The sequence below is a fragment of the Myotis lucifugus genome, unplaced genomic scaffold (genome assembly GCF_000147115.1).
Source record: "Myotis lucifugus unplaced genomic scaffold, Myoluc2.0 scaffold_112, whole genome shotgun sequence".
Classification (NCBI taxonomy): Eukaryota; Metazoa; Chordata; class Mammalia; order Chiroptera; family Vespertilionidae; genus Myotis; species Myotis lucifugus.
Window position 1 is genome coordinate 3,685,665 of NW_005871160.1, and position 9,352 is coordinate 3,695,016.

General features: G+C 41.2%; 1 long non-coding RNA gene across 1 annotated transcript; it reads right to left on the reverse strand.

The window, feature by feature from the left end:
* Positions 1-5,690: 5,690 nt before the first annotated feature.
* Positions 5,691-9,083, reverse strand: LOC106697898. The gene is made up of 3 exons (XR_001349156.2): positions 8,964-9,083; positions 7,747-7,807; positions 5,691-5,707 (listed from the first exon to the last, which is right to left on the reverse strand). It is a non-coding gene; the product is annotated as an uncharacterized LOC106697898 (long non-coding RNA).
* Between the last annotated feature and the right edge of the window lie 269 nt (positions 9,084-9,352).

The window sequence follows — 9,352 nt, forward strand, 5'->3', positions numbered from 1 at the left end:
TCTTATATATCATTCTTCTTAATACTCTAGTAATAAACAATACATACATCCTATACGATATCTATATTCGTGGTGGTGATTACACTATCTACCTCTTTCTACCTACCCTTACAAGTCACTCCTCTCTCTATAAGAAAAAAAAACCAAATAAATTAAAAATTAAAAATATTCTATCTATATTTTTCATCGTCACACACACATATATACATACATATATAAAATTAAAATTTCCCTGCAGGCCTCCCATCCTGAAACAACCGTGATTAACATTTTGGGACATTTACTTCCTTCTTTTTTTTTTTTTAGGTTTACCTGATATACTACTAGAGGTAGATAGGATAGTGGACAGTTTTTTCTGGCATCAAGTATGTATTTGAAGAACTCGCTCTATCGTACACTTGTTCCAGGAGGTGTATTTCAACACAGGCCAGATCAGTCAAAGGACTTCATTCCCCCACTCCTCCTTCAGGATTACACCCCAAGACAGGCCAGTCATAGCCCCCACTGGGAACACTGGGAGAGAGGACTGTGGTTTTGCTGGGATTTTACAATATGAAGATGATGGTGGAGCTACCAATGACTCTTCAGTTACCCAGTGAGGGGTTCTTGCCAGAGAACAAAGCCAACCAAGTGAGAAGAGATGGAAAGAGAAAGACTGGGGACATTGCTTCAGCTTCCAGGTCCAGCTATGCCTGAAGCACCTTCCTATTCACAGGAACCAATCCTATATTCCCTTTGTGTTTAATCTGGTCGCAGTTGTGCTTCTGTCACTTTCACCTACAATAGTTTTGACAAACATAGGAGTTTGATGGAATTCCATGGTGTTCTGATGAGGGACCTAAGAAATAAGTGACCCTTGACTCTCCTCTTTTCAGTGTTACTGTGGGGAGAAGAGGTGGAGGATGGATACACAAAGCAAAGAAGAGAAAAAAGCAAAAATATTCTTAGAGGGCTGAGTAACCAATAACCCCAGAGATCCTCAAGGAATGGTTAGGCACAGCACTGGACAGAGCCCTCCACAGAATCTCCCTCTCTCCTAAGAGTCTTTATAAAGGGCAGGGCAAAGCTGGTTCACAGATGTGAGTACAGGCAACACAAAGTGTGTCATTGTCTTATTATTTATTAATTACCAAATTACTTTCCAATTAAACAACTGTAAACCTACTTTTGCCCCACCTTGCACATTGCCCCATTCGTTTCCAGACAGGTTGTTTTGATTATATATTCCCATCAGAAGGGACTGAGTTTTATATAATGAAGATTAGGGAAGCTAATTAAGTGGATTTAGAACTTAATATATAGAATTTTTACAGCCAAGCAGGCTTCAATTAGATGAGTAACTTTGCCTGATTCAGAGCAGACTCTAGCAGGGAGGGCATCAAATATTCAAATAGTTCTAAGAGGTAAGTGCACATGTGAGAAGTTTCAATGAACTGAGCTAAGAGTTGACTTCATAAATAAAGATGTTGCTTAAGTTTCCTTACAACAATTCGATTGTGGTTATTTGTTATCAGGAGGAGACACCTTAATAAAGGGAGAAATATTATCCATTCATTCATTCATTTATTTCTTCATTCATCTATTCATTGAGCAAACACTTATGGAGTGCCTATTGCATGTCAGGCACTGTTCAGGGCTGGGGACACAGTAATAAATAAGACAAAAGCTTTCCCTGAATGGACCACACCTCTCAGGTGGATTGAACTGAACTTAGAATCTCCATGTATTAATCTGTATCGTGATGGGTGTTCACTTGCAAAGGATGAGAACAATTGGGGTCATTACCTGGACAAATGGAACTGTGCAAGTCAGACCTTGTGGAGAGAATGGACATACTTCCTCCCCAATTTTCTGCATAATTGCTTCAATTCTCCATTTTGCCTTGCTAGTAGAACTGTCTAGGAATCGGCTAAGAATGTTCACAGCACTGTTTGTGGAGGAATTTAGAAATCTGGAGATGAAAGGAGCTGATATATTTATAATTGTAATGTAGTGTTACTACAGATGAAATGCTTTTGTAATTTATAATGTTTATAATGACAGGTTAGCATTACACAGGATGTTTTTCCCAGTGATTTATTCCATGCATTACTTCTTTACCTTTCCCATGTTACCAGAATGGCAGGGGTGATTATTGGTCTCTCAATGTTGCAGGTAGGGAAACAGAGATATTCAGTGAGTGACTTGTTCGCATCATAACTCATGGCCAGGTTAATCAGAAAGTCTGATTACAGGTTTACAGGGGAACCAATCACTCCTGCAAAGTTTTCCCAGCTCTCTGGTTCAGGCTTTCACATGAACATAGGGTATAACCCTGACACACATTCATTTAACCTCATTAGGTTTCAGCTTCATTGTCTGGAATATGAGACAACTAGAGGCCCGGTGCCCGGGGGTCCCCTCAGCCCAACCTGCACCCTCTCCAATCCAGGACCCCTTGGGGGGTGTCCGACTGCCGGTTTAGGCCCAACCTGTCTGCCTGCCTGATCACCCCCAACCGCTCTCCCCTGCCTGCCTGATTGCCACTAACCCCTATGCCTGCCTGCCTGATCACCCTTAACTGCTCTCCCCTGCTGGCCTGATGGCTCTCCCCTGTCGGCCTGATCACCCCTAACCCCCTCTGCCTCGGCCCCGCGACCATGGTCTATCCCGTCTAATTAGCACATTACCCTTTTATTAGTATAGATGAGCGAGATTCAGGTTCAACTAACTTTCAGGTTCAACGAACTTTCAATAGGCACCTATTGTGTGCAAATCATGTGTTCAATGCTTCTGATGCTATCATATTTAATTGATCACAACAAATGAAGAAACCTAGGCACTAAGAAGTTAAGTAACTTGCCTAAGGTGACCCAGCTAAATAAGGTGACCCAGCGAAAGATAGTCAATACATTAATCCAGACATCCCAACTGCAAAACCCAATGCTTTTTCCTACTTTAGCACTTTTCTTTATATTTTAGCATACTATAAAGTTACAGACAGCTATGCATGCACTGTGATTTGTTGAAATATAAACTAAAACTATCCCATTATCCAAAATCCATGTAATATGAATGATATAATTAATATAACCAAATTTAAAAATTTGATTAAGTTTATTTAACTAAGTTGTTTATGATTTAATAATGTTTGAAGCTTCTAACATTATTCATAAGGGTGTTAAAATATATTATAGAAATTTAACAAGAGAGTCAATGTTTTATTAACATACTGATTCAGAGATTGACTCAAAGTGGTTAATTACTTTGTTGTGACAGGTATAATTTCAAATATACCTTCCATTCTATTCAACTCAACAAATGGATTTTGATGTTAACTGACAAGAAGAAAGAAAAGTGACTGTTTTATTTTATTTTTAAGCATTGCTTTAATGTATTTTTATTGATTTCAGAGAGGAAGGGAGAGAGAGAGAAAGATAGAAACATCAATGAGAGAGAATCATTGATTGGCTGCCTCCTGCATGTCCTTGTCTGGGGAATGAGCCCATAACCTGGTGTGTGCCCTGACCAGGAATTGAACCCTGACCTCCCTGGTTCATAGGTTGATGCTCAACTACTGAGTCATGCCGGCCAGGCTTGTTTTATTTTTTTTAATTTAGATAGAAATTTCATGAGTAGCCTATCTGCTACTATGCCTATCGTTAAAAGTTATTTGGTTGATAGATTTTAACAGTTTTAGTTGGTACATAGCACTAAAACTTATAATAACATAGATAGCTGATATAATATGATTAATTATATTTGGGAAATAGATACTCAGGAAATACTGCTATTTGGGGAAGCCATCTATATTTCTGATATGGATTATATTTCTAAATTTCCCAAAAGTCTGTTGTTTCATCTGTCACCTAACGTGTTAAATGTATAATTTCAAAATATCCAATTTTGCTACAAAATAATAGAAAAAAGGAAGAAGAGATGACATTAAGTAGAGAGGCAAATGGCTTATGAGACATGGCAGACATAAAAGAGAAAGAATACATGTGAGGTAAACAGATAAAAATGATGGGACAAAGGTAAAAATTACTTCTAGGTAGAAAAGGATGGAAAAAGTCTATTGCAAATATTTGTGATTCACTAAGTATGCGCATGGCACATGAGGCACTCAATAATTAATGGGCTGAACATCAGCTATCTATGGGTGACATCCAATATGGCTCAGCATGTCCTCTGTCCAAGAAGCACAAATAACATTTACAGTTGGTTACCAGGTGCTCTAATTGTGGACAGGCACAATTATCCCAGCATCTCTCTAATAGAGCAAGCGAGATGTTGGCCCCAGATATCCTAAACCTGTTGAGCCATCTTGCTTAAACCTCAACTCTGGTCCTTGTAACCACACCCAGCAGTGGGAAGTTTGATGTGTCTGAGTTAGAAGAGACACAGACCGATGGAGTAACTCGGACAGTTCATAAAAACATGGTGTGACCCAATATTCAGGTGTTGTGATCTGTCATCTGGTTGCTTCCTGTCCATTGTGGGTTAACCTTATGCTGATTCTCACCATATATTTTAAGTGTATATAATAAGCTGTGTGATTGGAGCATCTTAATTTGAAGTGTGAGCCTCCCTGTTCTGCAACCTCTGTGCTAAAATGCCTGGTCCTGTACTTGGAGGCAACAGTTACATCAACGTAATTCCCCACGTGGCACTGCTGGCCAATTTTGGCCTCATTTTTCTTCTTTATATTTACAATGGATGATAATTACATTGCAATGGGTAAGGGGTATGCCATTTCAGAAGGACATCTGGTCACCTAAAAAGAGCATTTAACTGTCACAGGGATACATTTCAGGAATTGTCTGGCAGCGGCAGATAAACAAAAGAAGAATTCATGGTTCTGTGGGATAAAATCCAAGCTCTTGGAAGCTGGTTCCAATTCAAACTCTCATTCTGAAAGGTGAGATTTAGTGGCATGTCAAAGGTCACTATTTCTACTAACGAGTCAGCCAGCACAGAAGCTGAGCTGTCTACAGAGGCTCGGGGGTTATTTGAGACACTATGGCTGTTCCTCTCTGGGTCCTGGATAATGACCAAGCACACACGCTAGCACATACTATGTAATGACTAAAAATAGAAAGTCCAGCTGTCACAATTAATAGATTAACATTAAATGATGGGGGGGAAAAACACCCACACCCACAGAGAATTTCTGTGTATTAACAGGGTACCTGGAAGTGTCACTGAGACATTTCAAGTGCTAAACATTGCTGTTCTTTTCCCTGTCAATTTCATCATGAAGATCCATATTTCCATTTGCTTCTAGAAGACTAAACTTTAGTCAATCTTCTCATGTTAGTTTATTTTAGCTGGGAGTTTATGAACAGTTATCCAAAATATTTAATTCAAAAAAGCTTTTACTCACCCGCTAATATATATGAACTGGGTTAGATATTTGGAACACAATAATTAGTAAGATTTAAATTATGTTAATCAACAAACACGTTGGACGTCTTTCTCTGTGCCAGGCACACTGTGCTAGGCACCCAAATACTGCAGCAGCAGTGGCTTAAAATAAAGAATATTAACTATTAATAAAAATAAGTCCAGAGCCTCAGTGGGTAGCTCACCTATGACCTCTGTGATCCAAATGGTTTTTGTATTCACATTTCCTCTTCATAATTTGGAATTTTCCTTTGGGCTTTTTGCCTTGTGGTCACAAAACACCTGTTTCAGCTTCAGGTATCTTGTCCTCACAATACCGTCCCTAAGCAAGATGAATGAGGTGGTGAGAGAGGTCTCTTACAATTCTCTTTTTATCACAAAAACAACTTCTATCCTAAGGCTTCCCAGCAGAATTCCCCCTTGGATGGGTATTGATGATAGAAATTTCTGTGATGTTGAAACCGTTCCATCATGCGCGCTGTCCAAAACAGTATCTTCCAGCAAGCACTGGAATTGTGACTAGCGTGTCTAAGGAGCTGAATTTTTAGTTTTATTTAATTGAAATGGAAACACATGTATCTCATGTCTACCCTATTGGACAGTGCGGTCTTTGCTTCTTTTTGGCTAGAACTAGGTTATAGCCACCAATCGTTGGGAGGGAAGCCGGAGGATAATTAGCTTTTATAGTCTCTGAGGGAGAAAAAGTTTAGGAATGGCCATTGGGCAGCATCCAACAGTGTCTGCCAGAAAAAGTAAACAAGAGAGAGTATCATAGAGCTGGTATTGCAGTGGGGGAGGCCAACAACACGAAGATGTGAATACATTTAAAAAGGTAGCTATCTTCAGGTCCGAACAAGTCATGTTATCTAAACTCAGTCTAGATAATTGGTCTAGATTCTATAGTAACATAATAGGGCCTGACTGAAGGTGGGAGGGAGTCATTTAAGAAGGGGGTCGGGAAAAGCCTCCCGAGCTCAAAGTCTGGTAGAGAGAAGAAAGAACACGAGCATATAAAAGAATATATTCATATACAGGGTGGCATATATGTATATGCACACGCATTTATTACGTAGCTACTTATGCACGCAGTGAATACAATGTCTGTATTAGGAAGAAAAACAAAGCAACTCTGAGTGTTTCCCTGGGATCTCCCACAAGCCTCACACGACATAGCAAGACGGGATCTGCAGTACAGAGGCTTTGGACTGTGGCCCATCTGCCATCCCTGCAGCAGCAGGTGATGCAATACAGCTTTACTGGATTGTGTACACGGATATGGTTAACCAGCAATTTCTCAAACAATTTCTATAGGGTGTTGGGACGTGGGGCCATCACAAACACAGGAAAACTTAGAAAGGACCTGCTATGTCCTATAATTTCAAATGCTATAATGTTCTTGATGCCTGAGGGAGGAGCAGCAGTAGATAGACCAGTCCTTCAAGAGGCTGTCAGGGCTGGGTGGCTTAATTAAAGTAAGAGTTTGGTGTGACTGAGCCTAAATGACAGTAAACTTCAGACCGTATCGTCCTCTGAGAGCTTTGTATGTGTGGAAAGGACTCTTGCCGTGTCTTATGAACCCACGTTTGCACAGAATGATAATAACTGTGGGTTGTGTGCATTCAAAGGACTACAGTGCTGAAAGATACACTTTCTAAAGCCCTTTCCAGCTTAAACATACCACCTGTTGAGATCTATAATGATTTTTATTTTCAAAGAGAGTATGAGTCAGTGATTTCTATGCACGAATGACTGAAATTATTCACATAATAAAACATTCCCTCCATATTTCTCTTTGGAGTCATGGTAACACCTGAGGTAACTCTTTTCCTAATAATTCTGTACTTAGATAACTTTCTCACCTATGAAGTAGAATGATGCTATGTACCAAGTTGATGTTATTATTTGGTAAACAAAGTTCAAAAGAGACATGCATGCTTATTTCAGCTATAGGCTGTAATAAACTTTGTGGAAATAGTCACAGATGCTAAGTTCATATGAGAATTTGTGGCCATGACAATAGTAACATAGCTATTATAATCTTCATATTGCTACAATAAGAGGCTTTTATTTTTATAAAGAAAATAGATGGTGATGATGATTTTGTTAGGCAATAACAATTCTTTTAAGTAAATTCAAGAGAAATGTGACCAATTTCAGCCACTTAAGGCAAAAGCACCAGTTTGCCTGGTAAACTTACTAATAGATTTAGAGTTACCTAATGGTGGTGATGGTCTCCTACTTTTTCTATCCATCAGTATCCAGACCTACAGTGTTCAACGTGGTAGCCACTAGGCACCTTGGCTATTTAGATTCAAATTTACATTCATGAAAATCAAATAAAATGAGAAGTTATTTTCTTACCTCACTCAAGCTTTGTTTGCAGTGTTAGACACCCATAGTCGCCATCCTGAACAGCCCAGACCTAGAACATTTTTATCACAGGACATGCAATTAGCGAGGACACTGTTAGGTTTACATAGTTGAATCTAAAAACTGTTGGTCAAATGAAGTGCTATTTAAAGTTAATGCTGCCCTAAACGGTTTGGCTCAGGGGATAGAGCGTCAGCCTGCGGACTGAAGGGTCCCAGGTTCTATTCTGGTCAAGGGCATGTACCTTGGTTGCGGGCACATTCCCAGTAGGGGGTGTGCAGGAGGCGGCTGATCGATGTTTCTCTCTCATCGATGTTTCTAACTCTCTATCCCTCTCCTTTCCTCTCTGTAAGAAATCAATAAAATATATTTAAAAAAATAAAGTTAATGCCACAGTGTACATTAAATGAAGGCCATTTACCTACTACCACGAAAGTTCTAGTCATATGAACAGGTTCCTGGGAATTGGTCTCTAAGGTAAACTATGTAGGGGCCTTAGGTAGTATTGGCCTTGAACCCTCACTCCTGCCCAGCAAGAATAGCCCTGCCCTGGGCTCTGCATTTCCTAGGGCAGCATCCTAGCTCTCCCCTCCAAGGGGTGAAAAATCTCCAGGGCCAAGGGACATGTACTTCAAGAGCCTCCGTCCCCTTCCTACTTCTAGACCTTGTCCAAGGTACCCAGGACTCTGCACACACACCTGGCCTAACAGGTTGTTATGAAGGTATATTTCCCAAGGCAGGAGAATAGAATACACATGGTGTTCCCCCAAAATGTATTCACCCTTTAACAGTTCGTAGCCTAATTTTGAAAACGAAATGTATCTTAATAAACACTGTCTTTATAATTATTCAAAGTGCGTGTATATATCTGTGGAGGACAACCTATATTTTACTTGTTAGTTTAATACACTCCTTGTAAATATTTAAACACAGGGTATGTGAGCCCTGGTCTGCAAACGATGAGGCGGGTCAGGCAGCTGGGGTTGCTTGGCTAGTTTGCTCACTATTACGATAACTGATCACAGCTGACAGCACTGGATCTCACAGGGAAATTTCTCTCAAAGAGCTGCTGGTCCAGGGAGGCCCCATGAACCCTTTGCAGGGACCAAAGCCAGAGCTGCTGAAGGCCAGCACGTGAGAGCGCGCACTATCCTGGCGCGGAACCTGTTCCCAGCTCTGGTGTATTTGGGACGAATGAGAGGACTTACCCTGTGGCATGAGAAGGCTTGAAACCCCTTCCCGGGGAGTGAGGTGGGAAGGCGATTCCTTTGGAGATGGTTGGTCTGGGACACTTTTCCTGGCCTCTCCTTTCTCCCAGGAAATGCAGCCCCGCCCTGCGCCCTCACTCTGGCCAGGCCCGGGCTCCTTGGGCTCCGATGGGCGGCCCCCAGGGGCGCACAGGGCGGCTTTGTCTGGAGGGCGGCGATGGAGGAGGGAAGCGTGTGAAGGTGGCCACCCTGGCTGGAGTTGGGACTAGAACTTTCTCCCGCCTTCTGCACTAGTTACCACGCTCCCTCGGGCCCCCCCCTCAGATCCGGGACGAGATGCCCGAGTTATGGTTCAGACCCCCAGGCAGAGAAAGATCGGGAAGTTGCTC